This window comes from Pseudochaenichthys georgianus, chromosome 7, assembly GCF_902827115.2.
Source record: "Pseudochaenichthys georgianus chromosome 7, fPseGeo1.2, whole genome shotgun sequence".
NCBI lineage: Eukaryota > Metazoa > Chordata > Actinopteri > Perciformes > Channichthyidae > Pseudochaenichthys > Pseudochaenichthys georgianus.
The window spans coordinates 2,073,959-2,097,912 of NC_047509.1; the positions used below are offsets into that span (position 1 = coordinate 2,073,959).

A 23,954-nucleotide genomic window follows, 5' to 3' on the forward strand; every position below is an offset into this window, starting at 1 on the left:
TAGATGCCGTGTGTAAATTGAAAAGATAATACATTTGCAACATAGGTAGTCCAAATGTTTTGAAATGCATGTGTGTATAATAGGAAGATGAATCCACGAGGATATCCATCCAGGACCGATGATCCAGGACCACAGCCACGACTCGCGATCCAGGGCTCGCGATCCAGGACACAGGACCGCAGGATCATCCATGACTCCGGATCCCGGCGTATATAGACACCAAAAAGAAAGAAATTTGGGGAAGCTGGGTTAATCGGAACATGAGAGTACACGGGTACAGACAGAGAGAAGGAAGAAGTAAGATGTCCCCCGACAAACTAAGCCTATATCAGCAAAACTAGGGGCTGAATCTAATCAGCCCTAACTATAAGCTTTATCAAAAAGGAAGGTCTTAAGCGCACTCTTAAAAACGGATAGGGTGTCTGCCGCCCGAACACAAACTGGAAGCTGATTCCACAAATGTGGAGCTTGATAAGAAAAGGCTCTGGCTCCCATTGTACTTTTAGAGACTCTAGGAACAACCAACAACCCTGCATTCTTGGAACGCAATGCCCTAGTAGGACAGTAGGGTATAATGAGTTCTTTAAGGTAAGATGGCGCCTGCCCATTAAGGGCTTTGTAGGCGAGAAGAAGAATTTTAAATTCTATCCTGTGTTCTATAGGGAGCCAGTGTAAGGCAGCCAGAACAGGAGTAATGTGGTCCCTTTTCCTAACTCTGGTTAGTACACGAGCCGCAGCATTTTTTAATCAGCTGAAGCGACTTGTCTGACTTCTTGGTACTCCCTGATAATAAAGAGTTACAATAATCAAGCCTAGAAGTAACAAATGCATGGACTAGTTTCTCTGCATCGTTTTGAGGCAAGATATGCCTGATTTTTGCAATGTTACGTAGATGGAAGTAGGCGGTCCTTGAAATTGATTTTATGTGGGCGTTAAAGGATAAATCCTGATCAAATATAACACCAAAATTCCTTACAGTCTCACTGGAGGCCAAATTAATGCCATCCATAGTTAGTATATCTTTAGATAATTTGTTTCGTAGATTCTTCGGGCCAAGTACAATAACTTCAGTTTTGGTTGTGTTTAACATCAAAAAGTTTAAGGTCATCCACATTTTTAAGTCCTTAAAGCAGTCTTGAATTTTATTTAGATGATTAATTTCATCAGGCTTGATTGATAAATATAGTTGAGTATCATCCGCATAACAATGAAAGTTTACAGAATGATTCCTTATAATATTGCCCAACGGAAGCATATATAATGTGAACAAAATAGGTCCGAGCACTGAGCCCTGTGGCACTCCATGGCTAACTTTGGTTTGCGTGGAAGATTCATCGTTGACACGTACAAACTGAGAGCGTTCAGATAGATAGGACCTAAACCAGCCCAAAGCAGTTCCCTGTATGCCAACTAAGTGCTCTAGTCTTTGCAATAGGATATCATGGTCGATAGTATCAAATGCAGCACTGAGATCGAGCAAAACAAGAATAGAGACAAGTCCCTTGTCTGAGGATATTAGAATGTCATTTGTGACTTTAACCAGAGCTCTCTCTGTGCTATGATATGTTCTAAAGCCAGACTGAAAATCTTCAAATAAATCATTGTTTTTTAAGTAATCACACAGCTGTTTTGGGACCGCTTTCTCAAGAATTTTTGAGAGTAACGGAAGATTAGAAATAGGTCTATAGTTGGCTAAAACCTCTGGATCGAGGTTGTGCTTTTTAAGAAGCGGTTTTATCACTGCTACTTTGAATGATTGTGGAACATAGCCTGATAATAAAGACATATTCATAATATTTAATAAAGAAGTGCTAATTAATGGAAAAACTTCCTTCAACAGCTTAGTTGGAATTGGGTCTAACATGCACGTTGATGGTTTAGAAGAGAGAATCATTGAATGTAATTGTTCAAGGTTAATGGCTGAAAAGCATTCTAGTTTACTATCTAGTGTAATATTAGAACTTACGTTTCCGGGAGCTGTTGATAACACTATACTGGTCAAAGGCAAGAGGTCATTAATTTTGTTTCTAAGAGTAACAATTCTATCGTTAAAAAAGCACATAAAATCATTACTACTGAGTGCTAAGGGAATAGAAGGCTCAATCGAGCTGTGGCTCTCTGTCAGCCTGGCTACAGTGCTGAAAAGAAATCTTGCATTATTCTTATTCTCATCTATTAATGAAGAGTAGTAGGCTGCTCTCGCTTTACGCAGTGCTTTCTTATATTCATTGAGAGTAATATGCCAAATTAAACGAGATTCTTCAAGTTTAGTGGAACGCCATATCCTTTCAAGTTGTCTAGACTTTTGCTTTATTTTGCGGGTTTCGGCATTATGCCATGGAGCTAATCTATGTTGTTTTATTTTCTTCTTTTTCAAAGGAGCAACAGAGTCTAATTTTATTCGCAGCGCATCTATAGCACTATCAACAACATGATCAATTTGGGGTGGTGTACATTTTGTATAAGTTTCCTCCCCTACATGCAGACATGCTATCGAGTTAAGTATTGGTGGAATCTCTTCCTTAAATGTGGCTATAGCACTAACAGATAGGTTTCTGCTGCAAGAGCTTTTGACTAATGCTTTGTAGTCTCGTAACAGTACTTCAAAAGTTACTAAGAAATGGTCGGATAAAGCAGGATTATGCGGTTCGACTAATAGTTGCTCAATTTCAATACCATAAGTCAGTACAAGGTCGAGAGTGTGATTATAGCAGTGCAATATCTTTTGCTTTTAACATTTACATTATTCAATGTTAAGTCTGAGGAATAGTGTACTTTGTTTTAAGCCAAAAAAATATATATTGTCAAACATGTCACGATTTCGTCCCTTCAAACGTGACAGTTACACGGTATTGTTAACCCATGTCAACCAGTGGAGAAATACCCGGAAATGCCAAGCAAATGCTACCCCGACGGTCGGTTGTTATTGTCAATGTTAATATAATGATTTATTTTTAATAGTCACACTCGATTAAGCCGATTTTCTTGTTGCCCCAGCTGGTCGACACCTCTTTTAGCAGAAACAAAGGCTACATTAATGTATTAAATCGATGTTAATCCATGCGTGTGGATGTGGAATTAACGGACGTGACGTTGTGCGATTGCGTTGCCAGGCAACAGCTTCGGTTCATGTTAATTTACAAACTCTTCCACTACAACCGTATTCATATTTAAAAACATGTTAGAAGGCCTCGCGAAATACTTTAATGTAACATTTAATTGTGAAGGAATGTGTGTATAACAAAATACATCCGTCATAAACGAAACCGGAAACAGACGTAGGCAAGATCCTCAGCTCGATGATTGGGATTTGGTGTTTATTGTTAAGAACTCAGACACTTAGGACGTAGGACCCAATTGCACGACCCGGGAGACAGAGGTAAAATATAGATACTTTATTTTTCCAAAAATAATAATAAGAGCATAGACCTGACCATGGCAAGAGACAAGACGAACTGACACTGAACACTGGGAGACAGGGGAATTTAAACACATGACAACAATTTAATGTGTTGTCAGCCCCTGGTGAAACCAATCAGGGGCAGGGCTGGTTATGATGAGCACAGGAGACACACAAGGGGTACAGGTGAACACAATCAGACACACCAGGGAAACTAACGACAGGGAGGAGGACCAGACAATACACAAGGAGGAAAACATGACAGGGAGAACAGCAAAACACCCATAACAAGACATACAAAACCAAAAACGTGACATAACACAAGAATCATGACAGAACCCCCCCCCCCATCAAGGGACGGAGACGTAAAAAAATAAAATCCAAGGGGGTCCGGGACAACAACCCAGAGGCAAAGCACAGTCCATGATGGGGGGTATCTCGGGCGGACGGCCCAGGGGCAAGGCAGAGTCTATGATGGAGTTCTTGAGCAGACGGCTCGGGGGCAAGGCAGAGTTCATGGTGGAGTCCTCGGCTGGGGAACTCAGGAGACCGGGCTCTAGGGCGAAAGCCGCTGAGAACTCAGGAGGTCGGGCACAAGGACGGGCAGGAGCTGGTGGAACCCCTGGCGGGTCAGGCGTAGATGAGACCCTGGACGGAACCTGGGCTGGTGTCAGTGGGACCCACGACGGAGCAAGGGCTGGTGTCGATGGGAGCCGAAACAGGACAGGACACGGTGTTGGCAGGAAACTCGGCGGAGCAGGTGTTGGCGGGACCCCCAACGGGACAGGACATAGGGTTGGCAGGACCCACGGCAGAAGAGTAGTCGGCAGGATCACCAACGGGACAGGACTTGGAGTTGGCAGGACCCCCAACGAAACAGGTGTCGGCTGGACCTCCAACGGCACATGACATAGGATTGGCAGGACCCCCGGCAGAAGAGTAGTCGGCGGGATCTCCAACGCCACAGAATATAGGGTTGGCAGGACCCCCGGAAGAAGAGTAGTCGGCGGGATGTCCAACGGCACAGAACATAGGATTGGCAGGACCCCTGATGAAACAGGTGTTGGCTGGACCTCCAACGGCACAGGACATAGGATTGGCAGGACCCCCGGCAGAACAGTAGTCGGCGGGGCCTCCAACGGCACAGGATATAGGGTTGGGGACCTGAGAAGGAACTTGAGAGGGGACTCGAGGAGTATCGAGAGGAGACTTGAGAGGGGACCTGAGAAGGAACTTGAGAGAGAACTCGAGAGGAGACTTGAGACGGTCGGTAAGCCGACTGGACACAGGAAGCTGAATCTCTGCCTGGCGTCCTACCAGCTCTTTTATTTCCTGGGCGGCTGTGCCCAGCTGTTCCCGTGGCGATAAATCTTCTCGCCTCGTGCCGACAGGGCTGCATGAAGCGTTCTTGGGTCGGCTGGGTCCATAATGGTCAGTTTTGTTCTGTTAAGAACTCAGACACTTAGGATGTAGGACCCAATTGGTATGATACTTTATTTTTCCAAATATAACAGCAAGATGAACAAAAAATAGTCACTATCGAATCTCTAGTTGAGATGACAAAAATTGAGAACACAATTAAAGCGCTCACGTAGTGAGGATCAAAACTTTACAAGAGCACAAAGAGAGCATATACCTGACCATGGCAAGAGACAAGACGAACTGACACTGAACACTGGGAGACAGGGGAATTTAAACACATGACAACAAGACACAGGTGAAACCAATCAGGGGCTGGTGCTGATGAGCACAGGAGACACACAAGGGGTACAGGTGAACACAATCAGACAATTAGACACACCAGGGAAACTAACGACAGGGAGGAAAACACAGGGAGAAGGACCAGACAATACACAAGGAGGAAAAAAGGACAGGGAGAACATCAAAACACCCATAACAAGACATACAAAACTAAAAACGTGACATAACACAAGAATCATGACATTTATGCTACGTTAAATCTGAAAACATTTTTTTTTTTAATCCATTATTCCGAGTGCGCTTGCTTTTCTCTTTGGAAGTCATCACATAACGGCATTGTAATACACGGTGCGGCTGCATTAAATATTACATATCTGCCGTAGTTCTCTATTTTATAGAGCCCTGCTGAGAAGACTTCTAGACAGACAGGAAGAACTGCCGCCAAAACTGAAAACGTGACGTGGATCATAACATATCAGCCATTAAACAACATCTTAACATTTCTTTTCACACAATACGTCTCCTTGCAGTAATCAACACTAAGTCGGCCTGACTTTTATATTTGATCCAATTGGTAGATAGGCTGTAGTGTACAGTATGTGTTGTGTACAGCTCTCAACATGTCCAGACTTGTAGTGATGTTCACCTTTTTTAATACTTTCCGCCTCATTCTGAAAGAAAGAAGTGAAAGGTTCCAACGTGACGGCCGTCTTGGTGTGTGGTGCGAGACGGGAGATGTAGGTCATTGAGCGGTTTCACACAAAAAAAGTGTTACAGTTTTACGACACATTTAAAACAAATTGACTTGCAAATATCTTTTAAATTGACAAACCTCATAGTGTAATTCATGGCATAATTAAAATGGAATTCTCTCCCCAGTGACTTCAATACAATACTTTTTTCCGAAATAAGGTCCCATGGAGCTCCCCGGAAAGGGAGGGGCAAAGAGTAAATGCTGAAAAATGGGATTTAGACTAAGTGTGCAGAATTAATAAAAAAAGGAAATAAGTTTAAACCATACAGTAAAAGGCATTGGTAATTCCAGATTAAATCAATGACCTCACTATTTAGATCCTTCCTCCTGCAAAAGTATTGCATGTTTATATTTGATATGGTAAAAAAAAAACATAGCAATACCAATTTGTTGTATCTTTGAAATTATGTTTCATTAATAAACATTTTAAAACTAAATAAAATACAAATGAAATCCATTTTTTAAAAAAATATATTTTTATATATTACATTTTTATGTTTTGTCCTATTGTATGTGGAAGAATGTGGAGTCCAAATGTAGCTTATTTATGACATTTGCATAATTGTAATAGAGATGCGACTGGATGTCTATCTGCTTTGGTATTATGCATGTTACCTCGGCCCCCCCTTTTGTTCTCTCTCATCAGCTTCGTGTTTTTTTTTTTTCTGAGTTCAGCTTATGTATTTATTTTAGTGTAGGGGTGGTGGCTGGCCAAGGCTTCCTCCATATTTTGTTCCTTTTGGCCGGTTCTCCAGACTTGTACCGGTTAAGTTAGTGTGAAAAGATTGTTCAATAAAACCATATTGTTTGGTGTCTGAAATCTGGCTGGTCACAACTTGAGCCACAACGGTTTGTCTTAATGCTGTGGCCGTAACAATGCAACATTTGCAATTGTAATGAAGAAAATGATCATATCACTTTATTATTATCGATAAAGTGATTCTATATATTTAATGTTCCATTGTGGTTAACTGATGTAAGAGTTCTTATTTATAGTTATATAAGCAGATGTTGAGTTTTTAAAAAGCACACAGAGACCAATTCACTGCAAGGACACTTTAATTTAGCAATAAATATTCACATCTCAAATCTCTAGTCTTTTCAGTTCACATAATACATACACAAAGAAAAAATTGAAATCATTTGTTTGAAATGATAATCAATAAGTGCACTGACATAGAAACTTTTTTTAGGCTTTAATTATATCAAGGTTACTCATTTGTTCACCTTCAGGTCGCAAATAATAAGAAAATTAAAAATGTTGATATTTTCCGTATGGCCAACGTCTCCCTGTCTTTTCTCCTGTAGGTACACACGTAGTGGCACTCACATGCACGCCCTGAATAGTTTCACCCCATAAGCCTATGTATAGTATAATATGTACATTCAGATTTATACAGTACAATCTATTCAATAAGTGCAGATATATTCATGCAAGAAAAAGACCATAAAAAAGAAAAGGCTAGCCAAACACATATAAAATCTTCATCTGACATCCGTAACTCTCTCCAAACCTGCTAAAAATCCTTTTTGATTTAGATCTTCTTAAACGTTGCCTTCTTCTTTCAGAAGGTAACCCCCTTACTTTCTCCCCTTATTCAGAATATTATGTTTTCCCTAGTAATCAATGGCACTGAAGGTAAACAACATCAGTGCTCAATGCATCCTTCAAAACTGCAGTAGCAAAAAGGGGTAACAGTTACACAAGGCCCACAGAACAAAGGGGAATACATCAAGTACCTGCAGGCTATTTTACATTCTTGACTCTTGTTGTTGTTTTTTAAACAAGAAGCCCTCAGTGGGATGCTAGAGCATCAAAAAAGGTATTAAGAGAATTTTCAAAAGTGGCAGAAGAGGGAAGGATCAGAAGAAGGCCATTTCTGACTTAAGACATCACGTGTGCAAAACCACAAAACCTCATGTAAAAGCGTGCTCTTCAAAACATAGAAAACACACAATGGGCTAAATCTGATGATGGCGAAGAAGCAAAGAGGGAGTCTTTCCAATTTCCACAAAAGCTTTTTTACCCTCATAAATATATAAATAAAAATTCACAATAACTCAGATCTATCTTTTAAAGGGGCCTCTCCTGCTGAATGTTCATGTGTATATCAGTATGGCGTGTCTCTACTTTAAAGAGGTCCTCTCCTGCTGATGTTCAGGTGTATATCAGTATGTAGTGTCTCTACTTTAAAGAGTCCTCTCCTGCTGATGTTCAGGTGTATATCAGTATGTCGTGTCTCTACTTTAAAGAGTCCTCTCCTGCTGATGTTCAGGTGTATATCAGTATGTCCGTGTCTCTACTTTAAAGAGTCCTCTCCTGCTGATGTCAGGTGTATATCAGTATTCGTGTCTCTACTTTAAAGAGTCCCTCTCCTGCTGATGTTCAGGTGTATATCAGTATGTCGTGTCTCTACTTTAAAGAGTCCTCTCCTGCTGATGTTTCAGGTGTAGTATCAGTATGTTCGTGTCTCTACTTTACAGAGTCCTCTCCTGCTGATTGTTCAGGTGTATATTCAGTATGTTGGTGTCTCTACATGTCTCCATGCTTTAATGTTCAAAAAGCTCTTTATTTTTCTCATACTGTCTGTGCTGGCAGCACCTCTTTTCACCCTCTGTCTGAAACCAGAGCCTCTGATTGGTTAGCCTGGCCGGCTCTGTTTTGATTGGTCAACCGCTTAGAGATGTCCGGGGTCAACTCATTTGAGAAAAATTGGTGTTAACATTTTAAACTAAACTAAACCCTCATTCATTTTTCCACAACCATAATACTAATAATTAAAAGGCGAATGGAAAGCGGGGCACAATGGAAATAAATCCACACGTCACACACCCTCGAGAAGTCATGGCAAACTGAGGGAATGTATATGTGCATATACTCTATAACGTGTACAAACATCTGCTGATTAATTAATCACTGATCAAAACAATTAGTGTACAATATTCATCATACTCGTAGCAGGTATATTAATATCAATAAAACGGCAAGAAGCTTCAGAAACATTCAAAATATATTATTGATTGTATTTCCCCGACCCCGTTATCGAGCCAGGTGGCTCCCGTTGACATGTACAAGTACATTAAGCAAAAAGACCTTCAGGACACCGTGCACTGGCTTTAAGACAAAGCAACACGTCTCTGATGCCTCTCAGCAAAGCGGAACTTGCAAAAGTGGACAAAGACATCATGAAGCCAAGTAAATTATTGCAAAGTCAAGGGACATTCATTTTTTAGCAACTTCCTTCTGTTTTTAAATCCCAAACTCCGCTGGAATGTCGTTATTTACATCCCTGTGTAAAAAGCTGGATATATGATCTCCGTACTGTACTGTTTACAATTAAGGCGATAAATATATCTAGATATAGATTCATCTTAAATTATATAACTTTTTAAAATATGTATTCATATATGTGTGTGTGCAGGTTTCAAAGACGTGTGCACATGCTCCTCCGCTCTAGCTGTGCTCTGCATCTCCTCCGCCTACATGTGGGGAAGCGGAGGTGAAAGTAACAGAGACGAAGCAAGCTGCGTTTCCTCTTGTCGCTGGCGCTGCTGCTGCTGCTCTCCGTGCGGGCCGACTTGGTCCTGGACCTGGACCGGCCCACCTCCTCCCCCCTGTAATCTGACCTCTGACCCCTGGGGCCCCACGCCCTGCTCACACCACGGTGCTTATCCGGTTGAGAGGTTTGGATTTGGAGCTGCTGCCCCCTGTACCTGTTGCTCCGGCCCCGTCACCTGCGGCCCTGCTGAGGCAGCCCGGGGTGCTGGGGGGGGAGAGGGGAGAGAGGTGTAAGAGGGGTAAGGGGGGACAAAGGGGGGGGTAAAGGGGAGTGTGGGGGGGAGGTGGGATAGAAGAAAGAGCAGGGTACTGGGGCAGATACGGGCCGGCGCTCGCCGCGTGATGCGCAGCGTTGACGGAGGCGGACGGCAGGTTGTGGGGCAGAGTGCCGAAGATGAAGTGTGTTTGGTGGACGGAGTGGGAGGCCGGGTGGGGCGTGTGCACGTGTCCGGGGTGGGTTTGGGAGTGTGCGTGGGGGTGGGGGTGGGAGTGAGACAAGGTGAGGGGGAGTTTGGTACCAGGCAGGCCCCCCCCTCTGATGGAGTGGTACAGAGTAAACTGAGGGTTCGGGGAGTGTTGGGAGAGAGGGAAAGGGGGGGGGGGCACCCCACTACCATGTTGCCGTAACGACCCGGTAGCCCATGCTGGGAGCTGGGGAGAGATGGGCCAGCGGCGGGTGGGCTCCAAGCGGCGGACGACAGTGTAGCGGGCCTCTCTGCATAGCGTGGGGGGGGACGCCTTGCAGGGGCGGGGGGGACAGTCTGCACGTGGAAGCGATGGTGATGGTAGTACGGTGGGGGGGCTGCACGCCACCCACGTGACAGTACTGAGCGTGCAGCGCCTGGATCTTGGAAGGGCCCCCCCCGTCCATCTGGCACAGCGAGGAGGGAGTGAGGAGGGGGCCCTCCCGTAGTCGGCGGGGGGACAGGAGGGGTACGGTGGCCCCGGTGGAATGAGGGGCCCAGGTGGTTTGGCGCGTTTGCTGCCGAAGAGAGATCCCAGGAAGGAGCCGCTGCTGCTGTTGTTGCTGCTGCTGATGATTCCCCCCCCAGGACCGCTCCCCCCGCTCCTGCTCTCTCTACACTGCTGGAGATCCCCCCCCAACTCCTGTCCCAGCAGTGGTGTGTTGCTGCCCCGGCCCACCCCCCACCCCCGATCCGGGGCTCAGGATAGGGCGGTGAGGCCGGAAGTCTTCTGTGGCGTAGCAGCCGGGCAGCTGGTAGCGCTGGTGAGGCACCGGGCTGCTAACGATGGAACCCTGGAGGGGGGGGAAAGCAACGTATGTTTCAGAGAAATCACTGAGATGGTTCCAGATTATTTGCGGTTAAGATTCTGGTCCTATAATGTATTATAAAAACACACTTAAAATGCATCGTTATTTGCTAAACATGGAGAAGCAGCGTTCAGTTATTATGCTCCAGACATCTGGAACAAACTCCCAGAAACCTGCCGGTCCGCTGCAACTCTGACTACTTTTAAATCCAGGCTGAAGACTTTTCTTTTTGCCGCTGCTTTTAATTGAACTATTCATATCTTACACTGCACTGTAACTTGTATCATTCTTTTAATGTTTATTTCATTAGCTTTTTAATGACTGTTTTTAAATGACATTTCTTAATGTCTTTCATTTTTGTAAAGCACTTAGAATTGCCTTGCCTTGCTAATAGCGCTGTATAAATACACTTATGAGCCCTCATAAATATTCATATAGCTTTCAAACTAAAATAGTAACACATTACTCGCCGATATTCCTATTACTACAATTCATTAGAATGTTTCATGGGATTATAAATGACTGGTGAAGTGGTCATTGTTTGTTAGAAGTAAAGTAAAAACACATTATATATCTATGCAAGAAAAATGTTGTACACATAATTGTTACTTAGAATGACCACAGAGCCATGTTAAAGGGCGTCAGTGCAGGTCAGAAAACAAGAGGGAACAAGCATGCACGTACACACACACAAACACACACAGACGCCATCTTTAATAATGTTTGCACACTATACACACATTGAGGGACGTGACACACCACGACGGGGAGATGAGGGCCTTTTATAGGTTAGAGTAGGCCTGTCACGATAACTCCTTTGTCTGACGATATATTCCCAAACTGCATAAGACACGTTTGAAAAAATACTGCAAGAAGATAATGAAGTAATTATCCACGACACTGCTAATCGTACAATAATTAAATATAGTAAAATAATATAGGTAATTTCGGTTTTGTACGATTAGTCGATAACGTAAAAATGATCGAGGTCATGTTTGTATATAGTAGGAGACATCGATAAAACACTTATGGTGACAGGCCGAGGTTACAGGTGAACATCGAGTCTCTCAGACTTACTTCCATGGTACTGTCCAGAGAACCAACACTGTTCCTGCGACCACGTTTCCCTGCAGCCCCACCAGGAAGAGGAAAGTTAGCAGAGCAAAGAGCAGAAAGATAGAAAGTGTAAAAGCTGTGTGTGAATGTCAGTGAGAAAAAGAAACAGGATGCAGTCATAGAGATAGAAATAAAATCATTTTGGAAGCTACCCAATAGAGTGGTGCAGGAATGAGTCCTAAAACAGGAAATGAATCAGCATGTTTGCACTTCCTGGTTCACTTGTCTCGAAATCAATGGTATTTTGAACTTGTTTTGTTTGTCTGTGGTTAACACAAGCTGAAGAGGTTTTAACATTTTGTTCTACGACATAAAATACTTCAGTAAATACCCCACTGGTGAATTTTAAAACGGAGGTTGCTAACAAGTGTCTAAATGAGACGACTAAACTCATAACGCCCAACATTAGCTACCTTAGCTTAGCGATGGTGACGTGAAGTCATGTGACCGTGCTGTAGTTCCTTTATAGCCCACATTAGCCGCCTTTAGCTTAGCGATGGTGACGGGAAGTCATGTGACCGTGCTGTAGTTCAGTTTATAGCCTAACGTTAGCCGCCTAACGTTAGCCGCCTTTAGCTTAGCGGTGGTGACGTGAAGTCATGTGACTGTGCTGTAGTTCAGTTTATAGCCCAACATTAGCCACCTTTAGCTTAGCGATGGTGACGGGAAGTCATGTGACCGTGCTGTAGTTCAGTTTATAGCCCAACATTAGCCACCTTTAGCTTAGCGATGGTGACGGGAAGTCATGTGACCGTGCTGTAGTTCAGTTTATAGCCCAACATTAGCCACCTTTAGCTTAGCGATGGTGACGGGAAGTCATGTGACCGTGCTGTAGTTCAGTTTATAGCCTAACGTTAGCCGCCTTTAGCTTAGCGGTGGTGACGTGAAGTCATGTGACCGTGCTGTAGTTCAGTTTATAGCCCAACATTAGCCGCCTTTAGCTTAGCGACGTGAAGTCATGTGACTTGCTGCAGTTCCCTTATAGCCTAACGTTAGCCGCCTTTAGCTTAGCGGTGGTGACGTGAAGTCATGTGACCGTGCTGTAGTTCCTTTATAGCTCAACATTAGCCGCCTTCTTTAGCTTAGCGGTGGTGACGTGACTGCTTGATAATGAAAAAGTGTGTTCATGTCTCTGAAGACAGTTTTCAATTAAACTAAATTCAATAGCTTATTAGTATGACCATAGTTACATACAGTATTTCCAAAGATCTGTATCGATGCAACATCTATACACAAATACATACATATAAACAAACTGCTGCCTTTTTCACTGAAAGATGCTAATATTTAAAAACCAATTTAAAAGAGTTCAGCTGACAGCAGACACAGAGGAGGATCTCATTTCTCTCATCAGGACTTCTTGCTTCTTTTTGTTCACTGCTCTGACCACTTCTACTCCTTCATCATCGCCTCATCGGCCTCTACAAAACATCAAACCAAAGTGAAAGCTCCCTGAAAACAACTAAAGGTACATCCACACTGTGTTAGTAGATACAGTTTAAACAGGCCATCACATTCTTCCATCATATTGTTCTATAACCTTTCTACAATCAGATCCTGTACATTTAATTTGAATCTTTCAAAACACATTACAAAGTACATTTTAAAATGCTGATCCTTGAAATCAGGTTCCCGGCATGCTAAAGATTTACTCTATTTTACAGTATATGGCAAATACTGTTGTCCTGTTGTCTTCCCTTGAAGCCCGCGTCACACTGTCTCGAAATTGACACCCGATGGACACACGAATATGGAATTGTGAATTTCGCACGAAGATGGCCCCGAACCACACACGAAGGCAACATTTACATTACATTTAAGACATACAACTGCAACGAAAGTACCAAAACAATTATGTTACAGTACTATGATACTGTACTGATATCTTCAGACTTTGTTCTTTACTTTATCCGTGTATATGTAGAAGATATTACGTTTTCTCCGTCATGTTGTTTCCATAACAACAACAACTTCCTGTCAACTCTCCTTCAAAATAATATTATATCCTTTTTAGTTTCACAGAAACAAATTGGGTTATTTACATAATATGTTTACATGATTTTGTTGTGCAATAAAATAACCCGATGGACACACGATAAGGAAATGTTCAAATTCGGCTCTGATCGTAGCAACATCGGGCCGTTCGTGAGGGCATCTTAAGCCATCGTATGACCGCCGGCGGAGTTCTCAGGCTCCGGCAGCAACTTCGTGAGCGTGGCAAAATCTTTGGCTTGCCAAAAAATTGCCGAAGGACCTTGAGAAAGTTCATTTTCGTGTTGAATTCGTGTGTCAATGTTGCCCTTCGTAAGGCCATCGTGAGGGCATCTTGTTATCATCGGTGCCATCTGGCATTCGCCCCGATCAGAGTGAGGGCGAATGCACCGATGATAACACGAAGATGACACGATTTGACAAGATGCCCTCACGAGTGCCTTACGAAGTTGCCGCTCACGAAGTTGCTGCCGGAGCCTGAGAAACTCCACCGGCGGTCATACGATGGCTAAGATGCCCTCACGAATGGCCCGATGTTGCTACGATCAGAGCCGAATTTGAACATTTCCTTTATCGTGTGTCCATCGGGTGTCAATTTCGGGACAGTGTGACAGGGCCTTAAAGAAACCTGTCCCCCCCCCTTGAAAAACAAAATGGATTGTGGGTACTCTAAGTGTTAGATGTCATGGTTTATCATTAACTCTTCAAACAACCACAGGTGTGATCCTGTATGTATCTCTGACTCTGGTCGTCCTGGTCATCGTGTCATCACTGTCTGTGCTGGTATTCTGCAGGAAGAGGACTTGTAAAGACAAAAGTGAGGAACCAGGTAACAACACACACACACACACACACACACACACACACACACACACACACACACACACACACACAAAACATTTCTCACTGAAAAGTTGTCCGTTTTCTCTTGACCTATATTAACTTTAAAAGCTGACGCACAATTCTAAAATAACTTTCTCACACAAAATGTCCATCCCCCAACACCAGATTGGGGGTACGGATATTCATCTAGAGCAGTGTTTCTCAAACTTTTTCATACCAAGGACCACTTAACCAATAAAAAAACACTCGCGGACCACCTAACTCCACAAATATCCAAAATCACATCGTTTTTCTAGAACAGATTACAAATCGCCTGAAAATGGTACAAACAAGTGGCAACATGTGTGATGAAGGTGTTGCACTGGGCTATATCATACCATCAAAACTTAAGCTCGCTCCATTGCGGAGATATTCCCGCGAGAACGCGTACAACTTTAATTTATTAATTTATTTAAAATGTGAAATTGTACCAATATACTCACGGACCACTAGGGGGCGCTCATGGGCCACCAGTGGTCCGCGGACCACACTTTGAGAAGCACTGATTTAGAGCATTCAAAATAACCCCACTGCTGCTCAGTCTAAAGGTTTTGTTATCACTGGTTCTTGTAGAGCGATAATCCTTCAGTTGTTGCTAGGAAACAGATGCTAGATTTATGCTTTGTAAATGGTAACATCACAAACAAAGAACATGTTAGTATTAATGCAACTACACAATAATACGATTTAAAAAAACAACAACATACATTTACATCTATTTCACACCAGACTGCAAATCAGTCTATCTACAAAACGTATGCCATTTATAAAAATAAGCTTTTCACAAACACACACACATGGAGAGAGCTGAGAGGATAGCTTCCTCTATTTTGGAGACTCAGTGAAGTCAGATCAGAGGCTTTTTTAAAAGTTAATATGCATTTTAGAAACATGCAGCTAGCTTGCTAATCTTTTTCATTTAAACTTTATTTGATATACTTATTCAATTTTCTTTAGTAATTTAAATTTGGCAGGGTGGTTAAAAAATACTGTATATTCTGTTGTTTACAAACTCAAAACACATCCATGCGTCTTGTTTTACTCAGATTTTAATGGTTGGCCTAAATATTGGTTCAAATGGGGAATGTGTGATGTCATGTGTCTTTTTCTCAAAGTACTGTTGTGTTTTTCAGAACCTCATGAGGAAACACAATGTGCTTCTGCACCAGAGGTGAGTTTGAGAAAATATAAGCATAATATTAATTAATTCTTCTGTAAACCATCGACGTGTACAAAGATCTGTGTGAGATCTCCTGGGGAAATCTCTTCAATTCACCCTCAATAAACTCAACCAAATTGAGCCAAAACCAATTTTACTACTACCATGTTGTTGCTTCAGCTAGTTACAAACTACAGTAAGGATAAACAAGTTATACAATATTGTCTGCAGTAATATAATACGTGTAAATAAGAAAATATATTTTTGTTTTGATGACATCACTTCACAACAAGTCCAGTTGTTTGTTTTGCTCTGTTTTTAAAGACACACTTAATCAAGCAATGCTTTTCCCTCCAGGCTGAAGACGACCCGAGTCAACACACCTACTCTGAGATCAAACTTGTCAGCGTCGGCTCGTCCCACGGCGGTTTCCACGGTGACGCTGAGTGTGTTATCTACTCTGTTCCTCCGGTGGAAGCTAGCTCTGATGAGCCCCCTCTGTACTCTACTGTTAACAACCCCCAATAACTCTCACAGTCTGGCAGAAGAAGCTGGTGGGAATTAAGCAGCCGTGTAAATATTCTGAAACTATAGATGTTTGTGGGAATATGTAAGATTATTTAACCATTTACTTATTTCAAACCTGCTTTGAATGAAATCATGTGATGATAAGTCCAGCTCTGCTCCAGTTCACAAACGTGCCGCTTCAACAGTTTGCTTCAGGTCAAAGCTGGTTGCACTTATTGTAAATCCCTTTGGATGAAAGGCTCAGCTAAATGATATGTAATGTAAAAAGCTCTTTTAATTGATTTATTAAGTTGATTGTATTACAAGTTATAATATATGGTATTAAAGTTATTTTTTAAGATAAACTGTTCTATTAAAGGGGACCTATCATGCAAAATGCACTTTTATACGTCTTTTATACATGAATATGTGTCCCCGGTGTGTCAGGGAACTCACCAAGTATAAGAAAACAACCCTCTCTCTTTTCCTCCATACCCAAATCTCTAAAAACGGGGCTGCAATGGATCCGATTTTTTTTTCTTTTTTTCTGACGTCAGAAAAGGGGTGCTCCGCCTATCAGGGGAATGAGAGACCACTCGAAAGCGCTGGAGACGCTGTAAGTGGCGCTGTAGTCTGCCACAAAAGCAGCGAAGAAGACTTCTCACAGAATCAGCCCCCTGCAAAAACAGGGCTGGAAAAGAGAAAATTGAGCAAAATGAGGCATGGCTAAAATGCATGATCTGTTTGGTATTTTGAAAGAAAAATTCACAGACATGTTTTATATAGGTATGGCCCTACAATATATGTTTCAAATATAGCATGATAGGTCCGCTTTAAAGTTAGCAGATTAGCATTAGGTATTTTTGCTTTACAGTTGACTATTTTGGTCAGAAATGTTTAATTATAGCAGAATATAAATAAATAGATATGAAACTATATTACTTCAACCAGGTGATGTGGTCAGTACGGGATACAAGAGGCCACTCGCACATATGTTTAATCCTTATGACTTGTTTGTATTGTTTTATACTGTACATATATATTTGGATTTATACCATTTTTATGGGGTTTTATTTTTTATATTGTATTTTATATTCGACCTCTTCCTGCTCTTTACTCTGGATAATTTCCTCGGGATAAAAATAAAACATTTCTGAAATGTGTAAATCGTCACATGTTCACGTCATGCCGTGATACCGGGTTGCCTCTCCAACACCTGCATGTGTATCACGTATGGTTTCACTTTAAACTTTGCAACTTAATGCAGCAAAATAATATCAATCAATCAATGTTTATTTATATAGCCCAATATCACAAATGTTACATTTGTCTCAGTGGTCTTCACAGTGTGTACAGAATATCAGTATGACAATACGACACCCTCTGTCCTTAGACCCTCTGTCCTTAGACCCTCACATCGTACAAGGAAAAACTTCCGAAGAAAACCCACAGTTTAAAGGGAAAATGGGAGAAACCTCAGGGAGAGCAACAGAGGAGGGATCCTCTCCCAGGACGGACAGACGTGCAATAGATGCCGTGTGTAAATTGAAAAGATAATACATTTGCAACATAGGTAGTCCAAATGTTTTGAAATGCATGTGTGTATAATAGGAAGATGAATCCACGAGGATATCCATCCAGGACCGATGATCCAGGACCACAGCCACGACTCGCGATCCAGGGCTCGCGATCCAGGACACAGGACCGCAGGATCATCCATGACTCCGGATCCCGGCGTATATAGACACCAAAAAGAAAGAAATTTGGGGAAGCTGGGTTAATCGGAACATGAGAGTACACGGGTACAGACAGAGAAGGAAGAAGTAAGATGTCCCCCGACAAACTAAGCCTATATCAGCAAAACTAGGGGCTGAATCTAATCAGCCCTAACTATAAGCTTTATCAAAAAGGAAGGTCTTAAGCGCACTCTTAAAAACGGATAGGGTGTCTGCCGCCCGAACACAAACTGGAAGCTGATTCCACAAATGTGGAGCTTGATAAGAAAAGGCTCTGGCTCCCATTGTACTTTTAGAGACTCTAGGAACAACCAACAACCCTGCATTCTTGGAACGCAATGCCCTAGTAGGACAGTAGGGTATAATGAGTTCTTTAAGGTAAGATGGCGCCTGCCCATTAAGGGCTTTGTAGGCGAGAAGAAGAATTTTAAATTCTATCCTGTGTTCTATAGGGAGCCAGTGTAAGGCAGCCAGAACAGGAGTAATGTGGTCCCTTTTCCTAACTCTGGTTAGTACACGAGCCGCAGCATTTTTTAATCAGCTGAAGCGACTTGTCTGACTTCTTGGTACTCCCTGATAATAAAGAGTTACAATAATCAAGCCTAGAAGTAACAAATGCATGGACTAGTTTCTCTGCATCGTTTTGAGGCAAGATATGCCTGATTTTTGCAATGTTACGTAGATGGAAGTAGGCGGTCCTTGAAATTGATTTTATGTGGGCGTTAAAGGATAAATCCTGATCAAATATAACACCAAAATTCCTTACAGTCTCACTGGAGGCCAAATTAATGCCATCCATAGTTAGTATATCTTTAGATAATTTGTTTCGTAGATTCTTCGGGCCAAGTACAATAACTTCAGTTTTGGTTGTGTTTAACATCAAAAGTTTAAGGTCATCCACATTTTTAAGTCCTTAAAGCAGTCTTGAATTTTATTTAGATGATTAATTTCATCAGGCTTGATTGATAAATATAGTTGAGTATCATCCGCATAACAATGAAAGTTTACAGAATGATTCCTTATAATATTGCCCAACGGAAGCATATATAATGTGAACAAAATAGGTCCGAGCACTGAGCCCTGTGGCACTCCATGGCTAACTTTGGTTTGCGTGGAAGATTCATCGTTGACACGTACAAACTGAGAGCGTTCAGATAGATAGGACCTAAACCAGCCCAAAGCAGTTCCCTGTATGCCAACTAAGTGCTCTAGTCTTTGCAATAGGATATCATGGTCGATAGTATCAAATGCAGCACTGAGATCGAGCAAAACAAGAATAGAGACAAGTCCCTTGTCTGAGGATATTAGAATGTCATTTGTGACTTTAACCAGAGCTCTCTCTGTGCTATGATATGTTCTAAAGCCAGACTGAAAATCTTCAAATAAATCATTGTTTTTAAGTAATCACACAGCTGTTTTGGGACCGCTTTCTCAAGAATTTTTGAGAGTAACGAAGATTAAGATTAGAAATAGGTCTATAGTTGGCTAAAACCTCTGGATCGAGGTTGTGCTTTTTAAGAAGCGGTTTTATCACTGCTACTTTGAATGATTGTGGAACATAGCCTGATAATAAAGACATATTCATAATATTTAATAAAGAAGTGCTAATTAATGGAAAAACTTCCTTCAACAGCTTAGTTGGAATTGGGTCTAACATGCACGTTGATGGTTTAGAAGAGAGAATCATTGAATGTAATTGTTCAAGGTTAATGGCTGAAAAGCATTCTAGTTTACTATCTAGTGTAATATTAGAACTTACGTTTCCGGGAGCTGTTGATAACACTATACTGGTCAAAGGCAAGAGGTCATTAATTTGTTTCTAAGAGTAACAATTCTATCGTTAAAAAGCACATAAAATCATTACTACTTAGTGCTAAGGGAATAGAAGGCTCAATCGAGCTGTGGCTCTCTGTCAGCCTGGCTACAGTGCTGAAAAGAAATCTTGCATTATTCTTATTCTCATCTATTAATGAAGAGTAGTAGGCTGCTCTCGCTTTACGCAGTGCTTTCTTATATTCATTGAGAGTAATATGCCAAATTAAACGAGATTCTTCAAGTTTAGTGGAACGCCATATCCTTTCAAGTTGTCTAGACTTTTGCTTTATTTTGCGGGTTTCGGCATTATGCCATGGAGCTAATCTATGTTGTTTTATTTTCTTCTTTTTCAAAGGAGCAACAGAGTCTAATTTTATTCGCAGCGCATCTATAGCACTATCAACAACATGATCAATTTGGGGTGGTGTACATTTTGTATAAGTTTCCTCCCCTACATGCAGACATGCTATCGAGTTAAGTATTGGTGGAATCTCTTCCTTAAATGTGGCTATAGCACTAACAGATAGGTTTCTGCTGCAAGAGCTTTTGACTAATGCTTTGTAGTCTCGTAACAGTACTTCAAAAGTTACTAAGAAATGGTCGGATAAAGCAGGATTATGCGGTTCGACTAATAGTTGCTCAATTTCAATACCATAAGTCAGTCAGTACAAGGTCGAGAGTGTGATTATAGCAGTGCAATATCTTTTGCTTTTAACATTTACATTATTCAATGTTAAGTCTGAGGAATAGTGTACTTTGTTTTAAGCCAAAAAAATATATATTGTCAAACATGTCACGATTTCGTCCCTTCAAACGTGACAGTTACACGGTATTGTTAACCCATGTCAACCAGTGGAGAAATACCCGGAAATGCCAAGCAAATGCTACCCCGACGGTCGGTTGTTATTGTCAATGTTAATATAATGATTTATTTTTTAATAGTCACACTCGATTAAGCCGATTTTCTTGTTGCCCCAGCTGGTCGACACCTCTTTTAGCAGAAACAAAGGCTACATTAATGTATTAAATCGATGTTAATCCATGCGTGTGGATGTGGAATTAACGGACGTGACGTTGTGCGATTGCGTTGCCAGGCAACAGCTTCGGTTCATGTTAATTTACAAACTCTTCCACTACAACCGTATTCATATTTAAAAACATGTTAGAAGGCCTCGCGAAATACTTTAATGTAACATTTAATTGTGAAGGAATGTGTGTATAACAAAATACATCCGTCATAAACGAAACCGGAAACAGACGTAGGCAAGATCCTCAGCTCGATGATTGGGATTTGGTGTTTATTGTTAAGAACTCAGACACTTAGGACGTAGGACCCAATTGCACGACCCGGGAGACAGAGGTAAAATATAGATACTTTATTTTTCCAAAAATAATAATAAGAGCATAGACCTGACCATGGCAAGAGACAAGACGAACTGACACTGAACACTGGGAGACAGGGGAATTTAAACACATGACAACAATTTAATGTGTTGTCAGCCCCTGGTGAAACCAATCAGGGGCAGGGCTGGTTATGATGAGCACAGGAGACACACAAGGGGTACAGGTGAACACAATCAGACACACCAGGGAAACTAACGACAGGGAGGAGGACCAGACAATACACAAGGAGGAAAACATGACAGGGAGAACAGCAAAACACCCATAACAAGACATACAAAACCAAAAACGTGACATAACACAAGAATCATGACAGAACCCCCCCCCCATCAAGGGACGGAGACGTAAAAAAATAAAATCCAAGGGGGTCCGGGACAACAACCCAGAGGCAAAGCACAGTCCATGATGGGGGGTATCTCGGGCGGACGGCCCAGGGGCAAGGCAGAGTCTATGATGGAGTTCTTGAGCAGACGGCTCGGGGGCAAGGCAGAGTTCATGGTGGAGTCCTCGGCTGGGGAACTCAGGAGACCGGGCTCTAGGGCGAAAGCCGCTGAGAACTCAGGAGGTCGGGCACAAGGACGGGCAGGAGCTGGTGGACACCACTGGCGGGCTCAGGCGTAGATGAGACCCTGGACGGCAACCTGGGCTGGGTGTCAGTGGGGACCCACGACGGGAGCAAGGGCTGGTTGTCCGATGGGAAGCCGAACAGGACAGGACCGGTGTTGGCCAGGAAACTCGGCGGAGCAGGGTGTTGGCGGGACCCCCAACGGGACAGGACATAGGGTTGGCAGGACCCACGGCAGAAGAGTAGTCGGCAGGATCACCAACGGGACAGGACTTGGAGTTGGCAGGACCCCCAACGAAACAGGTGTCGGCTGGACCTCCAACGGCACATGACATAGGATTGGCAGGACCCCCGGCAGAAGAAGTAGTCGGAGGGATCTCCACGCCACAGAATTATAGGGTTGGCAGGACCCCCGAAGAAGAGTAGTCGGCCGGGATGTCCAACGGCACAGAACATAGGATTGGCAGGACCCCTGATGAAACAGGTGTTGGCTGGACCTCCAACGGCACAGGACATAGGATTGGCAGGACCCCCGGCAGAACAGTAGTCGGCGGGGCCTCCAACGGCACAGGATATAGGGTTGGGGACCTGAGAAGGAACTTGAGAGGGGACTCGAGGAGTATCGAGAGGAGACTTGAGAGGGGACCTGAGAAGGAACTTGAGAGAGAACTCGAGAGGAGACTTGAGACGGTCGGTAAGCCGACTGGACACAGGAAGCTGAATCTCTGCCTGGCGTCCTACCAGCTCTTTTATTTCCTGGGCGGCTGTGCCCAGCTGTTCCCGTGGCGATAAATCTTCTCGCCTCGTGCCGACAGGGCTGCATGAAGCGTTCTTGGGTCGGCTGGGTCCATAATGGTCAGTTTGTTCTGTTAAGAACTCAGACACTTAGGATGTAGGACCCAATTGGTATGATACTTTATTTTTCCAAATATAACAGCAAGATGAACAAAAAATAGTCACTATCGAATCTCTAGTTGAGATGACAAAAATTGAGAACACAATTAAAGCGCTCACGTAGTGAGGATCAAAACTTTACAAGAGCACAAAGAGAGCATATACCTGACCATGGCAAGAGACAAGACGAACTGACACTGAACACTGGGAGACAGGGGAATTTAAACACATGACAACAAGACACAGGTGAAACCAATCAGGGGCTGGTGCTGATGAGCACAGGAGACACACAAGGGGTACAGGTGAACACAATCAGACAATTAGACACACCAGGGAAACTAACGACAGGGAGGAAAACACAGGGAGAAGGACCAGACAATACACAAGGAGGAAAAAAGGACAGGGAGAACATCAAAACACCCATAACAAGACATACAAAACTAAAAACGTGACATAACACAAGAATCATGACATTTATGCTACGTTAAATCTGAAAACATTTTTTTTTTTTAAATACATTATTCCGAGTGCGCTTGCTTTTCTCTTTGGAAGTCATCACATAACGGCATTGTAATACACGGTTCGGCTGCATTAAATATTACATATCTGCCGTAGTTCTCTATTTATAGAGCCCTGCTGAGAAGACTTCTAGACAAACAGGAGAACTGCCGCCAAAACTGAAAACGTGACGTGGATCATAAACATATCAGCCATTAAACAACATCTTACATTTCTTTTCACACAATACGTCTCCTTGCAGTATCAACACTAATTCGGCTGACTTTTATATTTGATCCAATTGGTAGATAGGCTGTATGTGTACAGTATGTGTTGTGTACAGCTCTCAACATGTCCAGACTTGTAGTGATGTTCACCTTTTTTAATACTTTCCGCCTCATTCTGAAAGAAAGAAGTGAAAGGTTCCAACGTGACGGCCGTCTTGGTGTGTGGTGCGAGACGGGAGATGTAGGTCATTGAGCGGTTTCACACAAAAAAAGTGTTACAGTTTTACGACACATTTAAAAAAAATTGACTTGCAAAATTATCTTTTAAATTGACAAACATCATATGTGTAATTCATGGCATAATTAAAATGGAATTCTCTCCCCATTGACTTCAATACATACTTTTTCCGAAATAAGGTCCCATGGAGCTCCCCCGGAAAGGGAGGGGCAAAGAGTAAATGCTGAAAAATGGGAT

General features: G+C 42.5%; 1 long non-coding RNA gene across 1 annotated transcript; it reads left to right on the plus strand.

Moving 5' to 3' along the window:
- Positions 1-13,229: 13,229 nt before the first annotated feature.
- Positions 13,230-17,474, plus strand: LOC117448863 (uncharacterized). Its single transcript, XR_004552416.2, has 4 exons — positions 13,230-13,271; positions 14,514-14,624; positions 15,811-15,848; positions 16,194-17,474. It is a non-coding gene; the product is annotated as an uncharacterized lncRNA (long non-coding RNA).
- The last annotated feature ends 6,480 nt before the right edge of the window (positions 17,475-23,954 follow it).